The sequence below is a fragment of the Chiloscyllium plagiosum genome, unplaced genomic scaffold (assembly GCF_037043375.1).
Source record: "Chiloscyllium plagiosum isolate Xiang-an unplaced genomic scaffold, Cpla_swu_hap1 HiC_scaffold_8, whole genome shotgun sequence".
Taxonomy (NCBI): Eukaryota; Metazoa; Chordata; class Chondrichthyes; order Orectolobiformes; family Hemiscylliidae; genus Chiloscyllium; species Chiloscyllium plagiosum.
Window position 1 is genome coordinate 47,877,596 of NW_028270146.1, and position 18,854 is coordinate 47,896,449.

Consider the following 18,854-nt stretch of genomic DNA (forward strand, 5'->3'; position numbering starts at 1 on the left):
GGATAGATTTTCAGTTTGCTGTCCAAGTTTTAGACAGGCATTGAAGATCAGCTTCCCAATATAGAAAATGCTTTATTTCATTTGCATTAAAATCAATGGAAATGAAAATGATCTTGTTTCCATAACAAGCAGCTGGCCTACAGGATCAAATTTACACCTGTACAGCAAATTGAAAAAAGTCCCCAATATTAAATATTTTTAATAAATAAATCTAAGACACTTGAGGGAACAGGTGTCTCTGAGTCCAAGAGGAAATTATGTTGAAAGATTTGGAAAGGTAGCTATTGCCTTTGTTTAATTGAGAAACCCTCAGATGATTTCCTACTGTTCGGACATTATGATGGAGGGAAGGTCACTGATGAAGCAGCTGAAGGTAGTTGGTCTGAAGACATTGTTCTTTGAACATAAGGTTTTTGTGGTGCCGCGGTAGTCCCCATACCTTTGAGCTAGGAGAATTGAGTTCAAGTCCCACCTATTCCAGAGATGTGCAGAATCATTCCTGACCAGGTTGATTAGAAATATATATTTTTTTGAACATATCTGGTTGTTCTTGTGTCCAATATTGCTTGTAGCTCACATGGAATCAGTGAGATAGCTCCTTGTTGATTTTCTCACCCCACCTGCTGGAGATACATCAAAAAACTGGTACAAGCTCAATGGAATATTGTTCCTCATCTACTTCACCTTTTTATTGTGCTAGTAGTTATGGGAAAGTTGTGGTACAGTGGTAATGTCACTGGAGGAGTAATTCAGAACCCTAGGTGAATGTACTGGGACCAGAGGATCAAACAGACAAACAATCATGACAGACTGTGAATTGAATTTACCTGAAATGAAGAGATTTTGAAAGACAGTTAGCCAGATGACAAATCCAATCACTATTGACTGTTCCAAAAATCTTTCTTGCTCACTAATTTCTTTTCAGAAAAGGAAAGTGCAGTGATTGTAAGAAGGTCAGCCAACTGGACATTATAGAATATGAATTACATGATAGGGGCTGTTAACCTGAACCAATCAGGGAGCCCTGACTGACAGATGAAAAGAGCAGTATCAGAGATACTGTGATTCTGAGTGCTGACTCTGAAGAGGCAGCACAAATGTCAAGAACTATTCATGTGTAAGTAACTGATGACTTGGTGATGGAATACAGGCCATCTGTGGATTACTTAAATTAAGCCTGAAGAACGGCTGTCTTTCAGTTGTGGTAAGCATTTCTTACGTCATGACTTTGTTTGGGAAGCTTGACTCACTCAAACCTGCCATTAAGGATTGGGCCTATCAGATGGACCAATGGGCAGATGGAGTTTAATTTAAATAAATGTGAGGTGCAGCATTTTGGAAAGACAAATCAGGGCAGGACTTATACACATAATGGTAAGGTCCTGGGGAGTGTTGCTGAACACTCTGCTTGGAGAGCAGATTCATAGTTCCTTGAAAGTGGTATCACAGGTAATCAGGATAGTGAAGATGGTGTTCAGTATGCTTGCTTTTATTGGGCAATGCATCGAGTACAGGAGTTGAGAGGTCATGTTGCAGCTGTACAAGACATTAGTGAGACCACTTTTGGAATACTGCATGCAATTCTGGTCTCTCTCCTATAGGAAGGATGTTGTGAAACTTGAAAAGATTTACAAGCATGTTGCCAGGGTTGTAGGGTTTGAGCTATAGGAAGGGGCAGAATAAGCTGGGGCTATTTTCTCTGGAGTGTTGGAGGCTGAGGGATGACCTTATAGAGGTTTATAAAATCATGAGGGGTATAGTTAGGGTAAATAGGTATGGCCTTTTCACTGAAGTGGGGGAGTCCAAAACTAGAGGGCATAGATTTAAGGTGAGAGGGTAAAGATATAAAAGGAACCTGAGGGTGGTGCATGTATTGAATAGGCTGGCAGAGGAAGTGGTGGAGGCTGGTACAATTACAACATTTAAAAGCCATTTGGATAGGTATATGAATAGGAAGGGTATAGTGGGATATATGCTCAAATGCTACCAAATGGGACTAGATTTATTTAGAATATCTGATTGGCATGGACGAGTTGGACCGAAAGGTCTGTTTCCATGCTGTATATCTCTGTGACTCTGTGACTGCAGTATGTCAAAAGAATGCATTATTATCCAGGCAAACAACATTGTGGCAGAGGAAAAGCAATGAGTAATTCTCCTGACAGCCTGTGGAACCACAGCTTTTTCTGTTATTAGAAATCTAACTTCACCTCAAGCACCAGATACTAAAACCTTCCAAGAATTGATGGACATACTTAAGAAATATTACAATTCCAAGCCTCCACTAATTCTGAGACACTATTGTTATTACCTGGAAATTCGAGAACCAAGGGAATCTGTATTGGGATTTTTGACTGGGTTAAGATGACTGTCAGAAACCTGTGACTTTGGTTTATCCCTTAATGAGCTGCTTAGAGACTGTTTGGTATGTGGGATTAATGATGTAAATATTCCAAAATGCCAACTAGCAGAAGCCCAGCTGAACTTCAAACAAATGCTACAACTGGATTTATCATTGGAAAATGCAGTAAGTGGAGCTATGAGTTGCACGGTATTCAATAGAAATGGACACCCTTGCCAGTCTGACTGAGCTTGGGGAACACCATTTCAGTGAAGGTAATTGCATAGCCTCAGTCAGGACATATCCTGAACAGAGGGACTCTAGGTCAACCCATAGCAAAACCCCAAAACAATGCCAAGCCTCAGCCAAATGGTTAAAAGTTTCTTCAGGATCCTGGCTGGCAAGGATGGTATGTGGACTTGAGACACCTAAAGTGTCCTACGAGACCTGAACTGAGTATGATAACTTGTAGGCTGGTATCCAGGAGGGTATCCAAGAGAGTTCATACCCTGCAAAGTCCACCTAAATCCGGTTTGGAACAGTTAAATTGCTCAGCAACATCAAAACCAGAACCAATCAAAACAGATATCTGTTCAAATGGTCATTTGGTTCTAACGGAAGTCAGTACCAGTGTAGCGGTATCAGTGATTGCAGAACCAGTTCTTTAACAAAATTTGCTCTGGACTCTAGCTCTTAAGTTTGTGCAAGGGCTTGGCCAGGCTGCGAACCCAAAATGCGGGGAGGGGGGTGCCTTTACAAATTAAGAGCGCAACTTCGGATGAAAAGCCGCTGCTCAGTTACCAGTGATTGTTGTGAAAGGCTCCAACCCAAGTTTGATGGGCAAAACTGATGGAGAGAGATTCACCTAGATTGATACAACATTCCTCAATTTTAAAATGACTGCCTGAGTGAAATCCTAATAAAATACCCAGAGGTCTTCCAGGAATGTCTGGAGACTATCAGAGAAGCCAAGGCTACCTTGCATGTTGACCAGGGAGCAATTCCAAAATTCTGCAAGGCCCACTCAGTGCCTTTTGCTGTATGGGCAGTAGTAGCAGCAGAAATCAGAAAGCTGGAAAGTGAAGGAATCATCAAACCAGTCCAATCTGTGGAATGGGCAGCAGCAGGGGTCCTGATTTTGAAGCCAGATTTTAAACAGATGGTAAATCGACTTTCCCAGGTGGATAAATACCTAATCTCTCAGATAGAGGATTCATGCACAAATATTCAGGCGGGGGGGGAGTGCTATCCTTCACAAAGCTGGACGTGATCAATGCATTTAGACGAGGATTCCCATTGGTATGCTACAATTCAAACCCATAGAGGCTTCTACCAAAGTACTAGACTGTCATCTGGGGTATTGTCAGTCTGGGGTACTTCAGCGGACAATGAAAAAAGTTTGCAAGGTCTACCTCAATTTGCCATTAACCTAGATGACATTCTAATAATAGGAAAAATGAATAAGCAACTTAGAGAACTTGAATATAGTCCTAAGGCATTTTCCCAAGGTAGGCATATGCCTAAGAAGGGAAAATTGTGTGTTCCAGGTGCCCTAGAGAACTGCTTGGGCTACAGAGCTGACAAGGTGAAAGTGAGGACTGCAGATGCTGGAGACCAGAATCAAGATTGTGGCGCTGGAAAAGTACAGCAGGTCAGGCAGCATCTGAGGAGTGGGAGAATCGACTTTTCGGGCAAAAGCCTATTCTCAATTTATAAATGGCTGCCTGAGTGAAATCCTAATAAAATACCCAGAGGTCTTCCAGGAAGATCTGGGGACTATCAGAGAAGCCAAGGCCAACTTACATGTTGACCAGGGAGTCTAGCTTTGTGAAGGATAGCACCCCCGCCACTCCTGAATATTTGTGCATGAATCCTCTATCTGAGAGATTAGATACTTATCCACCTGGAAAAATCGATTTACCATCTGTTTAAAATTTGGCTTCAAAATCGGGACCCCTGATGCTGCCTATTCCACAGATTGGACTGGTTTGATGATTCCTTCACTTTCCAGCTTTTTGCAACCCTTCCTGATGAGGGTCTTTTGCCCAAAATATTGATTCTTCTGCTCCTCGGATCCTGCCTAACCTGCTGTGCTTTTCCAGCAACACACTCTCGACTACAGAGTTGACAAGACTAGTTTATACCAGAGAAAGTAAGGGTGATCAATGCTGCTTCAGTCTCATGTCTGTTGAGGAGCTTAGGTCATTTCTAGGGATGGTAAATTATTATGGAATGTTCATACATAATCTGGCCTCCATCCCGGCATCTTGGCATCGAATTCTCAAAAAGGGTCAACCCGGGAAATGGTCACATAAACAAGCCATAGCTTTCAATGAAATAATCATCCTCTAAGGTATCGGCATACCATGATCCCAAGAAAGATCTGGCATTGACAGGCAATGTCTCCTCATATGGCATTGAGGTGGCATTGTTTCACAGATGGCCCAATGGAAAGGAACGGTCAATAGCATACGTATAACAGGACTTGAGCTCTTGCAGAGCGTGAATATGCCCAGATAGAAAAAGAAGGATTTGCAATCCTATTAGGAGTCAGGAAGTTCCACTAATACCCTTATGGATGAAGATTTGTGATAATAACAGACACAAACCTACTTGGCCTGCTTAAACAGGACAAGGCAGTGCCACCCATAGCTTCGGGCCATTTTCGGCAGTGGGCTCTAATATTAAGTGTGTATAATTACAAATTAGAACACCAACCGCGAGGCTGAGTAGTGAAATTGGACATGTGGGACATGTGGGCGGCACGGTGGCACAGTGGTTAGCACTGCTGCCTCACAGCGCCTCAGGCGACTGACTGTGTGGAGTTTGCATATTCTCCCCGTGTCTGCGTGGGTTTCCTCCGGGTGCTCCGGTTTCCTCCCACAGTCCAAAGATGTGCAGGTCAAGTGAATTGGCCATGCTAAATTGTCCGTAGTGTTAGGTAAGAGGTAAATGTAAGGGTATGGGTGGTTTGCGCTTCGGCGGGTCGGTGTGGACTTGTTGGGCCGAAGGGCCTGTTTCCACACTCTAATCTAATATCTAACCTAATATAAATATCTAAAAAAAATCTAAAATATTAAGTCACCTCCTGTTAGCAGATAACCTCCTGTTACCAGTAGTTTCCCCCAGTGGAAGAATCTGTAATGGGGATGAAGTTTGGTGCAACATCACAGAAATGGCCCCACATGGTCGATGCGAGGTCAGGACCAGTGACATATAAAGTTCAGGTAGGTGCGATGGTCCTGAACAAGTATGTGGACATATGAAAGCCGCAAATTTGCAAACAGTACAGGAGCAAAATGTGCTCTGTCCCTTGGAACAGTCAGAAAGGCTTCCAGACCCATTGGTTCACACTCTCCACCAAGTGTTGATGAGTCCTCAAATCAGAGATGTAAATGATGGATTTAGTCACCTCACCACTTGAAGAAGAGTGTCAAGTTCTACTGAAGTGCACCCAGCACAAGAAGCGATCCCATCTGTTTTACACACCACCTGCATCTGAAGCTGATTTGGAGGAACCTGACACCATGCTAAAACACACCAGGTGGCTCTCCAACATTGGACGCCAATGTCCTTGGACTCAGGAGGACAGGTATATGGTGATTGTAATCAGGTCAGCCAAGTGAACCTCGTATGAAATAAGTTTCCTGATTGGGGATGTTAATCTGACCCAATCAGGGAGCCCTGGCTGACAGATTAAAAAAAAGATGAGTGCCAGAGATACTGACATCCTGAGAGCTGACTCTGAAGAGGCAGTATTAAAGCCAAGGGCTATACATGTGTATATAAAGGGTGACTTGTTGACAGGATACTAGCAAAGTTATTTCAGAAAGCTACCATCATCGTTTTGGCCTACGTATTACTCCAGACCAACAGCAATGTGTTTGACTCTTAACTGTGAGCAGTTATGGAATGATGCCTATATCATGTGAACCTATATAAAAAAAGAAACACTTACCTAATGTTATGTTGAAGAGAACTTAGCTACTTCTTTCTACACATTTCTATAGTTACTGAGATCAGCATTTCTAGCTGGAAACTCTGATCTCGGCTCATTTAGAAATTAGTACTATACTTGAGATCAAACTGTTCCCTCAAAGTGCAGGATAGTCTTGAGAATGTTAAACAACACCATATCTGCTGCAGTCAGTATGCCCTGTTTTGACATTTAAATATCCAGTTACACAACTGGACTCTTTGACAGCTCCCATACTGATGTTAGGTAAGTTAATGGTTAGGGTGGCAGTTGTATAAAGAGTTATGCTGCAATTAAGTAAGGTCAGAGGTTGAAGGACAGTTTGGTGCAGGCAGTAAGGATGCTCCAGGCACCGGTGGAATTGTATTAGGTTGGGAGAGAGGTTTTCAAGGATGTTGCCTGCTATGAAGGTGCTATCTATGAAGAGAGGTTGAATAGATTTAGGATTGTTTTCTTTAGAAAAAGGGAGATTGAGGGGGAAACCTGATTGAGGACTACAAAATCATGAAGGCTATAGACAGGGTAGATAGAGATAAGCTTTTTCCCAGGGTGAGGGATTCAATAACGAGAGGTCACGCGTTCAAGGTGAGAGGTGAAAAGTTTAAGGGGGATACATACGGAAAGTACTTTACACAGAGGGTTGTAGGTGCCAGCAGAGGTAATAAAGGCAGGCACAGTAGATTCATTTAAGGTGCATCTGGACAGATGCATGAGTAGGTGAGGAGCAGAGGGATACAGAATCAGGCAATAGGTTTAGACAGTGATTTGGATTGGCTCGGGCTTGGAGGGCTGAAGGGCCTGTTCCTGGGCTGTAAATTTTCTTTGTTCTCTGTTCTTTCTTAGGTCAGAGGTATAGTCTAACGGGTTGTGGAAAGTGTATTTGCAGGGTTGCATGTAGGGTCAAAGGGTCAGTTTACTAACTACCCAGGAGTTAGACCAGGTTTTTAATTGGCTTTTCCTGGATAGCTATTAGTGAAGTCGAACTCTCCCAAAATGTTTTGTCTTTAATGGATTATTTTATAAGGGGAATCGCCCATCAGATTTTTCAGCTTTCTGGGCAGTTTCCATGGAATCTGCTATGTATGAGATTTCATGTGGCCCCAATATGCAACTTCAATCTGCAACACGCTAAAATATAGTGAGTCACACCTTAACCAACTTCAGTCTGAGTGGCCAAGGTACTACACAGTACTTTTGGGTAGAGTTCAAACATTTTGGTTCAATAATAGTGGGGGAACTGTGATTTATTTCTGAATTAGGATAGTGCGTGGCATGGAGGGGAACTTTAGGTCATGGTGTTGTTATGCCAGGATAGTTTTGAGCAAGAGAGGCCTTGGATTTAGAGTGTGCTTATGAAGGAGCCTTGGTGATGACTGATCTAATTGTAACCACAAATCTGCATACAATCTATCCCAATCACCTTTCATCCCCTTGCTGTCCAGGAATCTCCTTCTGCCTTAAATACATTCAGGGACTCTTCATTTCAGGAAGATGGCTCCAACAATTCATGACCCTCAGAGTTTTTATTCTTTTGCCTGCTCTCTACTTTAAATTGGTGATCCCTGACTTTTAAACAGTGATCTCTCGTTCTAATTTCTCCCATAAGAGAAAACATCTTCTTGAATCTGCTCTGTCAAGATTCATTGGAATATTATGTTTCAATCAAGTTGTAGATTACTCTGCGCTACTCCTATGGATACCATAGTCTTACCAACATTTCCGAATAAAATAACCCAGCTTACTCCAGGTATTAGTCTGGTAAGTCTTCTCTGACCTGTTTCTGATGCACTCACACCCTTTCCTAAAGGGTGTGCTGTGTACTCCAGATGGGATCTTTCCAAGCCCTGTATAAATGAAGCATAGGGCCAGATTTTCAGAGGAGTGGCCATCTCACCATTAGTGGAGGGCTAATTACTACACTGCATCTTATCGACGGTAAATGCTGCTGCCACTGTGCATTGAAGGTGAGACATTGAGTGAATGTTGAAGATGGTAAATGCATGCCAATCAACTGGGCTGGTGGAAGGTATCAAGATACTTGAGTGGTCTTGAAGTGCACTCATTCAGGCAAGTGAAGAGTATTCCATTACACTCCTAACTTGTAACTTGTAGATGGTGGGCACACAATGATGAAGCATGAGAGGAGTTATTAGCTTTAGAATTCCTAGTCTCTGATCTGTTTTTGTAGACATAGCTTTTGTATAGCTGTTCTTGTTTAGCTTCTGGTCAATAGTAATCCCTGAAATCTTGACAGTGGGAGATTCAACATTGAAAATGTAATTGAATATCAGGTACATTTTCTCTTGGTGATGGTCAATGTCTATATGATATAAACTGTGTGATTTATATACAGCAACCAGTGAGTTTTCCGTAAATCTGAAGTTAACTATTAACCTCTAAGTATTTCTGTAACCATGGTGACCTCTTTGAAAATAGTTTTAAGGCCAGGTTTTAGCAAGGTAAAGTTTGCTAGACATTTCTGGAACTTTTTTTTAAGCTTAAGGTAAACATCCATAATTTAGAGAGGGAGACATTTAGGTTTCAGGTTTTATTTCATATGGAATAATCCTGTGAAGTCTTCTGAGATGCACAGATATGTGCATCTCAGAAGAGATGGATAGAATGAATTAGGTTACCTTAGATTAGGGAGTTAATCTTAGTTCCAGATCAGAAATGTTGGGATAAAGCCCTGAAGAGGTTACTTCAAGCAGAGTATATTGAAACTTGGAAATATCATAGCTCCAGTAAGAAGCTATCTGAAGTTTCAATCTAAAAGTTGAAGTCACAAGTAACTTTAACTACCAAGGTGTTAGATACAGGGGCTCTAGTGTCAATATTGTTGAAGTGGTATTGTGGGTACAAGGTCAGGCATGTGTTGTGAGTACTATACAAAAAACTATTTTGTTTCTTTTCAATTCATAAAGGAGTGTTTAAGGATATATGGGATTATACATTTAGTTGTGCAATTAAAATATTTGCATTTGTACTTTAAGTAGAAGGTTAGTTCATCCTGTTTTATCTTAATTTCATTTTTTAAATAAACTTCTGTCTTCCCATTAAAGCAAATTCTGCCCCATTTTGGTACCTATGTTTCAATTACAGATTATGCCAATAAAGCAATAGCAAATAAAAATATGATCTATCAAACCAGGTTTTTATCTGGGATCTGATTTGTCAGTAATAACATTGGCTGAGATCATAATGCCTGTTATAAATGTTATTTGTCACTTATCAGCCCAAGCTTGGATATTGCCCAGATATGAACAGACTGCTTCAGTATCTGAGGAGTTGCTGAACATTGTGCAATCAGGAAGGTCATAATGAAGCAGGCTGAAGGTGGTTGCTCTGGGACACTTATTCTGGGGAGCTGCTGCAATGATAACCCAGGGCTGAGATAATTGATGTCCAACAATCACAACAATCCTCCTTTGTGTCAAGTATGGCTACAGCCAGCAGACAGTGGTCCCCCAAATCCTATAGATTCTAGATTTGCTAGGCATTAGTGGTGATCTTTCAGGAATAACTGGAGTCATGGATGAGCCAAGAGGGCTTGAAAAAGGCTAATGTCGTACCCCTGTTTAAGAAAGGAGGGAGGCAGTGGAAAGGTAACTATAGGCCAATTAGCCTGACCTTGCCGTTGGGAAGATATTAGAGTTCATTATTAATGATGAGATTGCAGAGTATTCAGAAGTACATGTAAAATAAGATTAAGACGGCATGGCTTCATCATGGGAAGGTCAAGCATAATAAATCTATTTGAATTCTTTGAGGACACAAAGATAGGTGGAGGGACAGATGAAGAAGTGGGAAGGTTGCAGAAGACTTGGACAGACCAGGAGAGTGGGCAAAGAAGTAACAGATCGAAACAATGAAAGTGTGAAGTTATAGACTTTAGTAGGAAGAATAGAAGTGTAGACTTTTCTAAATGGGGAAATGCTTTAGAAATCTGAAGCACAAAGAGACTAAGGAGTCCGAGTTCAGGATTCTCTTAAGGTTAACATGTAAAGTTCAGATGGCAGTTAGGAAGTCAAATGCAATTTTAGCATTCATTGTGAGAGGGTTAGAATTCAAGAGCGGAGATAAACTGCTGATGTTGCATAAAATTTAGGTGAAAATGTATTGCTGGAAAAGCGCAGCAAGTCAGGGCAGCATCCATGGAGCAGGAGAATCGACGTTTCAGGCATGAGCCCTTCTTCAGGAATCTTCATAAAATCCAGGTGAACCACATTTGGGATATTGAGAGCAGTTGTGGTCTCTGTATCTAAGGGAGAATGTGCTGGCATTGGGGGAGGTCCAGAGAAGGTTTAAGAAAATGATCCAAGGGACAAAGGGCTTGTCACATGGGGACCAGTTGAGGATTCTGGTTCTGTACTCAGTGGAGTTTAGAAGGATGAGGGGAATCAGATTACTAAGAAGCTTGGATAGAGTGGACATGGAGTTATTTCCACCAGTTGGAGAGACTAGGATCCAAGGCCACAGCCTCACAGTGAAGTGATGACTCTTTAGAATTAAGATGAGGAGGAATTTCTTCAGCCAGAGGTGGTTAATCTGTGGAACTCATTGCTGTAGAGGTTGTGGAGACCATGCCATTGAGTATTTTTAAGACAGATAGATTGTTAATTTGTAAAGGGACTAAGATTTGGGGAGAGAAGGCAGGAGAATGGAACTGAGAAACATGTCAGCCATGATCAAGTAGTGGAGCAGACGATGGGCTATATATGTTATCATCTTATAATTGTTCCCAAAATTTGAGTTCATAAAATAAATTGATATGAATTGCCAATTTATACGGTTGTGAAGTTTACTTTAAGGAACTAAGCAAAATTTTGATTTTTGGAAAATTATTCAATGGAAAATAATCTAGGCGTTTCTCAGCTACAAACAAAAAGGAAGTTTGTTTTAGGAGGAATGTACATTGAGTTTTAACAAAGCCTGCCTGCCCAATAACATTGCTTTTGAATCTGGGATAAATGAAAGTAGTTAATCTGGCCAGTGAATTGAAAGAACATTTAAATTTTTTAAACCATTAACATATTCCATAGAGAAACTATCTTTTCTATACAACAATTGATAATAGTCAGAGGAAATAAATTAAAGATCAAAGTGACAGAAAGAAACATCAGCAAATAAATTAATGCTTACTAAGTACTATTCATAAGATGGATACAGGCAAAGAGAGAGCGAGATAATCTTTGAAGTCCATACATGATCTGTTATTTTAATGTTATTAGTGAGGTCATCTGTAGGTAGGAATGCCATTTCATGTGGAGTTTATATTTGGAGATATAACCTGGACAAACCATTCTGTGGATTCACCTTAGATCTCAAATTACCAACCTGTGATGCAGAAATGTTAGGTGGGGTGAAAATTAGGCCCAATTAATTTACCTTCAAACAACCTTGTATGTTTGGCAACTACATCTAAAGTATACCATCATAGCATTATTGTCTGTTTGGTCGAAAACTCTTCTTTTCGTTTCAAACCCACACAGATGGCATGAGTAGGATTCAAAATGTTATTATCTGTGATGATTTTTTCCAACGGTCAATGTCTCTATGCAAGCCAAGGTTTAAAAAGCAGCACTGCAAATCAGTTGCCTGATTCCTCACTTTCCTTACATTCCATCTATTATCAATAGAAGCATTCTTTACAAATGAAGCAGAGCAATTCTAAAAGACTTATTATGAGAAGCTGCATGTTTAATGAACTTATGTTGTTAGAACAAGTGTGATTAATTGTGACAAGTCAACGCTATGTTACATTTCATTTTCAAGGCAGGAACTATAGGAAATATGAATCCTTTAACTTTTTCTCTTTTATATGAGTCTTGGTAGACATAGGATTAATTTTCGATGTGTGAGGAAATGTGAATCACAGAGATTGTGAACTTATAATGAGTCTGGCAAATAATTATACAGGAAAAAGGTAATGATAAGCTGCTTATATGTTAAGAATATCATGTTCAGGATTGACTATGGATCATGACCATCATTGATAAATTAGTATAAGTATTGTCCAATTAAATAACAAGACCAAAGCATTATAGCAAAATCAGAAGAGGCCTTGATTACAGAGAATAAATACTCAAATTTGAAGGGGTTCATTACATATATTTCATGAGGAAATAGGGAGCAAAATGTGAAAGTTATGAACTATCTGTAGCTGTCATAGCTTGTGGGAAACAAGAAACATTTGAGCTAGGGCATTAAATGTTTTCATTTGTTAAATATAATTTATGTTGTTTAATAGATTGTCCAGGTACACAGCATTGAGTGTTCCCTTGTCTGAATTTGTTGTCTGGTCTGCAATGCTGTTATGACCCTGACAACTGGGAAGTGCTGAACAAGGCGACTGAAGTGCATGACAGGTAACTTTCCTTCTAAGATGTTGGAAATCACCTGTCAAGTTGTGACGAGTGCTGTGAGCACCAGGGAGGCAAGGCTTCAACTAATCACTTTAATGATTTGAAGACTTATTTGACTGTCAGTCTAGCTGAAAAAAAAAGGCTCCAATGAGTTATTGCCTGGTTGACCCCAGTGCGTTACAGGCAGTTCAGAAAACATGGACCAGATTTTTCAAGGAGTGCCATTCTGCTTCTTGTTCTATATAAAAGGAGAAAGCTCCAAATTTTGATCAGGATTCTGATCAGGGCTCCTTCAGAAATGTGGAGTTGTACTTCCATTCTAACAGTTCTCTGATGGGGCAGAAATATCAGAGGAAGGCAAACCATTTCCCCTTTCCACAACAGTCAGTTGCTATTTTCTTCAGTTGAAAGGTTCAGCCACATAATGTAAATCCATATGATAAGTATGAGGCTAGTGTGCCAGGACAGTGGAGGTGTCAGGCAAGTAGGATGCTAGCTGGCTCAGGTGGCAGGTAAGTAGGGTGTGAACAGGAGCAGGTGAAAAGGGTTGGGTCTTTGGTGATGAAGTGGGGTTGGAACACAGGGGAATAAAGGGAAGTTAAGGATGGGGGTTTGGTTACTGCAACAGGTGAATGCAGGGTTTGGGTGGCAGTGGTTGAAGTGGGGAAGTTGGATATGGTCTAGAGCAGGTGAAGTGTGGTCAGGGGTGTGAAGATGGATTGGGTGTCAACGTGGGGGAAGGGGAATGGGAATCAGTTGTGGAGCAGGACGGGTGGGAGTGATGCAGGAAGTCAGGTCCCACAGGACTGGGGGATAATGCAAGGAGTCTAAGGCAGGTGTGTCTAGATATGGGGTAAGTATGGGGTCAGTTGAGTAGTTACCAAGGAGGTGGATTGTGCATTTAATAGTCTAAATTTTCCTGAGTAACTATTTACCTTCAGTCCTTTTGAGTATAGGAGTTAGGACGTCATGTAAGGCATTGAAGAGGCCTCTTCTGGAGGACTGTGTCCAGTTTTGGTCACTCTGTTATAGGAAGGATAGTACCAAGTTGGAGAGGGTTCAGAAGAGATTTACCAGGATGTTGTGTTGTGTATGGAAGGTTGGAGTTATAAAGAAAGGCTGGGACATTTTTCACTGGAGCGTAGGAGGTTGAGAGGTGACCGTTCAAATGTTTGTAAAATCATGAAGGGTATAGATAGGGTTAATGTTAGGTGTCTTCCCTAGAATAGGGGATTTCAAGACTGTGGGTATATCTTTAAGGTGAGAGGAGAGAGATTTAAAAAAGACGTGAGGGGCAATTTTTTACATTGGTGTGGTTCGCATGTGGAATGAGCTTCCTGAGAAAGTGGTAGATATGGGTACAATTACAAAATTTAAAAGACATTTGGATAAATACATGAATAGGGAAGATTTGGAGGGATCTGGGCCAGGAGCAGGCAGGTGGGACTAGTTTACTGTGGGATTATGCTCAGCATGGACTGGTTGGACTGAAGCATCTGTTTCTGTGTTGTAGGACTCTATGATTCTATGAATTTAATTTCAGTGGAATGCTCTGAATTAAGTGGAGACTTTCAAAGGGTTCCAGGTGTACGGCAATTCCTTCAGAGTCGATGATGGTGATTCCACAGGTTCTCCCTGTGCAACTGCCATTTACTGGAATAACAACTGTCTAGCCATCAAAAAATCCAGCCCCATGTGTGCTGGTTCTTAAACTAGAATGCTTAAATTCTCAGTAACTGCATTTTTAAAATACAGGTTGTACCTCCAGAATTCTCTGGTCTGGTAACCTCTGAGATCTAGCACTTGCAGTATGGTTTTGTTCTGACTTTGGTCCATGTGAAGTCACCGTTAGGCCACGAGGTCAGCAGTCTGCGCCCACATTCATTTTAGTGAAGCGCTTTATTTTTGGAATAATTCAAATTATACTTGTTGGACGCTTTGCGAATAAGATTTAATACTTATTGCTCACAGCTGAGTGCGGGAGGCTCACAGAATTAAATTCTCCATCTGACACAGGGACAACAGTCTCTGGGGTCATTTAAAAACTTCTGTGTTGACTCTGACACATAACCACTCCAGAGCCCCGTGGTCTAACAAATCCTCGGTCTGGCAAGGGCTCGGTTCCAAGGTTGTTGGATTATGGAAGTACAACCTGTAACTTAATTATTTACTTGCAGACATCCTCCAAAGGATCGTCCTACTCCTCTGCCAATGTGGACAGGGTAAAACCTGAGGTTGGATGGGATCACAATAAAAGCAAAATACACTGGATGCTGCAGATCTGAAATAAAAACAGAAAGTAAAAGAGAAATCCACCATGTCTGAAAATGTCTCTGGAGAGAGAAACAGGGATAACATTTCTAGTTCAAAACCTTTCTTTGGAACTGGATAAGATTGCGTTATATTCTCACCCAAACCCATCTCCCCTTTGCAGTTAAATTTCTGCTTACAGTCTGGGGCCAACCAGACCTCCCAGTCACCATCCATTTTAATTCCCCTTCCCACTTCCTTTCCATCATGACCATCCTTGGTCTCCTCCATTGCCACAATGAACCAAACCGCAAATTGGAGGAACAACACCCCATCTTCCACCTGGACAGCCTACAGCCCAGAGGACTCAACATTAAGTTCTCCAATTTCAAATAATTCCCCTTTTCATCCCTTGACTCCCTTCCAAGCCCCTCCCCCTCCATGCCACTGCTTCCTTCCACCAACTGGATTAATTCCTCCCATTGACAAAGCAGGTTGTACCATCTACCAGTCTTCACCTATCTCCACTTCACCACCCTGCCCCCGCCACCCCCTGTATCTGCGGCTCCACTTTCACCCACCTCCAGTACTGAAGAACGGTTACACCCGAAACATCAACTTCTCCACCTCCTGATGCTACCTGGCTTGCTGTGTTTTTCCAGCCTCCTGCCTATAGTCTCAAGCAATTTAAGTGTGCAATCTAAAAACAAGATGACCCAGCAGAATAAAACTTCAAAGATAGAGATTTGAGTGACTGGGGAGCATAGCAGGAAAACACATATTTCCTAAGCAGGGTTTGACTGATTTTGGTGGCATCAGCTCAGAACTTGTCTGCACCTTACTGCAATATCACTTTCCCTGAATACATGAGAAGAGTTTATTGTGCTTTTTGTTATAAGTTAAATTATTTTGTTACTTATTTCTTATCAGCATTTCATGGAGCTTTACTTTTTCCTAGCATTTAGCTAGATGCTAAAAAAAATGTTAAACATCTGTTGAATGTCTGCATCAAAGATAACACTGCTAATGGGCAACTTGATGTACGGAGCTAAGATCCTGTCAGTCTATTCTCTTTATCTTAATGATCCTTTGTTATTATTCAAATTTGACTTTGTGTATTTAGTCAATTAAATCTATACAGCTAATTAAATTTATAGGGCTAATTATAACCTAATTCAATTTACAGGATTGTGAGCATTGCTAGTTTTAACCCCTGCTGCTTTTACCCTCCACTGAAGTCAAAGAAGAGTGGTATTAGACAGAGTGTAAAATCAATGATCCACCTGATCTTATGGATGCTGTGGCTGGTGAGCCAAGTTAAAATGATCCCTTACTCAATTCTCAGCCAATCACATAATTAGAACCAAGTACACAAAAGTGATACTGATCCGTATATAGTACACTTCTGAATTCGGTCTTCATTGCAAAAGAAAACATGAGCAATTAAATGGATTTTTCCTTAAAATAAATATTAAAAATTATATTTACATCATTTGTAATAAGTTGCAGCTTCATGTCTGAATCACTGTACGATATGGCTGCTAATAGTATTCTTAATTTTGGTAAAGTTAAAAATCACACAACACCAGGTTATAGTCCAACAGGTTTATTTGGAAGTACTAGCTTTCGGAGCGCTGCTCCTTCATTAACCACCTGATGAAGGAACCGGGCTCTGAAAGCTAGTGCTTCCAAATAAATGTGTTGGACTATAACCTGGTGTTGTGTGATTTTTAACTTTGTACACCCCAGTCCAACACCGGCACCTCCAAATCATAATTTTGGCAATATTGCCATAAAATAAATGAAACTGTGCAGCTTCCTTGAGAATCTTTAACTTTAAGACAGAAATAGCTAGCTTTATTAGAAAGAAGATCAAGGGTTACAGATAGAAGGCAGAAGAATGGGATTGACAAACATAGAAGCCATGATCAAATGGCAGAGCAGACATGATGGGCTGAATGGCCTAAATCTGCTCTTATATCTTATGGTTTTTAAGAGTTAACAGATTATTGGACTATAACCTGGTGTCGTGTGATTTTTAACTTTGTCCATCCCAGTCCAACACTGGCATTTCCTCATCATGACATTTAGCCTGGCTGTTTAACCTATTGTGTGCACCTTTGTTTGTTGTTGCTTTCATGGTGTTAGTATGAAATGGATGCATTCCAAAGTACCTTGTAGCCTCAGGCTTTTTTGCAGAACCAATTCTTGAAACACCTCTGCAATCACACTGAAGTCTTAGTGTTTTGCTGGTTTGATCTTCCACAGATCATTGTGGAGTGATATCAGCGATTCCACATTAATTTTTTTCTGATGCAAACAAATATGCCATATCACATCACTTATCTAGTTTGAATAACTTTGTGTGGGTACTTTTCAAAAATATATTTAAGACATTTATATTAAAGGACCCATTCCAACATTAACAAAATAAAATTTGAATTCACAACCATACATCACTTGATAAATAGAAAGATAGATTGTCTTGGTGGTTCATGAAGATTTTGTAGCAAAATTAAAATTAAACACATAATTATATTCAGTTGGCGTCATTTTGCAAGGACATCAGGAGACAGTAACATTGACAGAAAGCGCAGCTGTTAATTTGCAGGTGTAAATTATTCCTGGCCTTTGGTAAAAAGATATTTTAAATTTATCATAGTGTGTGACAGAATCATTTGTGCAATTTGTTTAAATGCTTTCATGAAGATTTTCTTAAAGCTTTGCATATATAATAAAAGAGCTAAAATGTATGATTAACCAAACTAACATATTAAATCTAAATGCAAATCAGAAATAGGAGACATTGAATCATATTAGAGAAACAAGTCTTGATGAGTTATATAGATCAGTTCTATATAAGATTAAATGTGAACCATGTTTATGCAGCAGGTACACAAAATAGCATTAGGCACAATTAAAATTTGGAAATAGAAATAATATAATATTTTAAAGAATAAACATATTCATTATTGGACATACTTACAATAACTGTAGAGTTGTGAATATCAAATTTATGCACTGCAACATGATTGAAATGGGCTTTTTATTTTTCAAGGCAATTTACAATCTTTTATGATATTTAGCGCTATTATTGAAATAAAGTTCAATGTATTGGTGTTAATTTAACAGGATGTTGAAATACCAGTATTTTAATACAAAAGTCAAGAAAGTTTAAATAGTTGTTTTCATGTGCCATTATTCACACCAAGTTAAAGGAATATTCTATTTCCTTTTATGCCAAAGTATTGTACCAAATAATATTCATCCTGTTGAGAAGCAAAATGTGTGAGCAAAATGCTACATCCTTCTTAAGATGACAACATTTTGACACCAGGTGAAAGAAATTGTCAGAGGTCTGATCAGATGCAGTGAAGAAAGTATATTCTAATAAATTCATGGATAATTTGAGCTTCTCCTACCCATTTAACCTCCAAAAATAAATAGATTTATAAATTAACCTGTTCTATTCCAAGAGATAGGTCTTTGGCTCATTTTCTGTGAATGCTTCGTCAGAACAGTTTTTTTGGGAGCTTGTATTTTACCATTGCCTTTCCCTTTTCAGAGCAGTGTGGAATCGGGTCCGAAATCTACCTCAGCCTGAGTGGAATTTGAACCCATGTTGCTGCCATTGATCTGAAATGTATGCTAGTGAAGTAACTGCACAGAAGCCTGTCACCAAATCACCCTTTACTTACATGTTCACAGTACATGGGCTCTGACATCAGCTCAAAGCCAGTCCATAGACTGAGGAGACCTTCTGAATCTCCTGTTTATTTTTTTTTCTTTTTACAGCAGAAGCAGGTCCAGGTCTTAATTTGGGTGAGCAGCAGTGGAGGCAGGCTCCAGGCAGCAAACAGCAAATGTCCAGGTATGGATGGGGTCCAGACAGCAGCTGTGGAGACAGGCCTCAGGCAGGTGC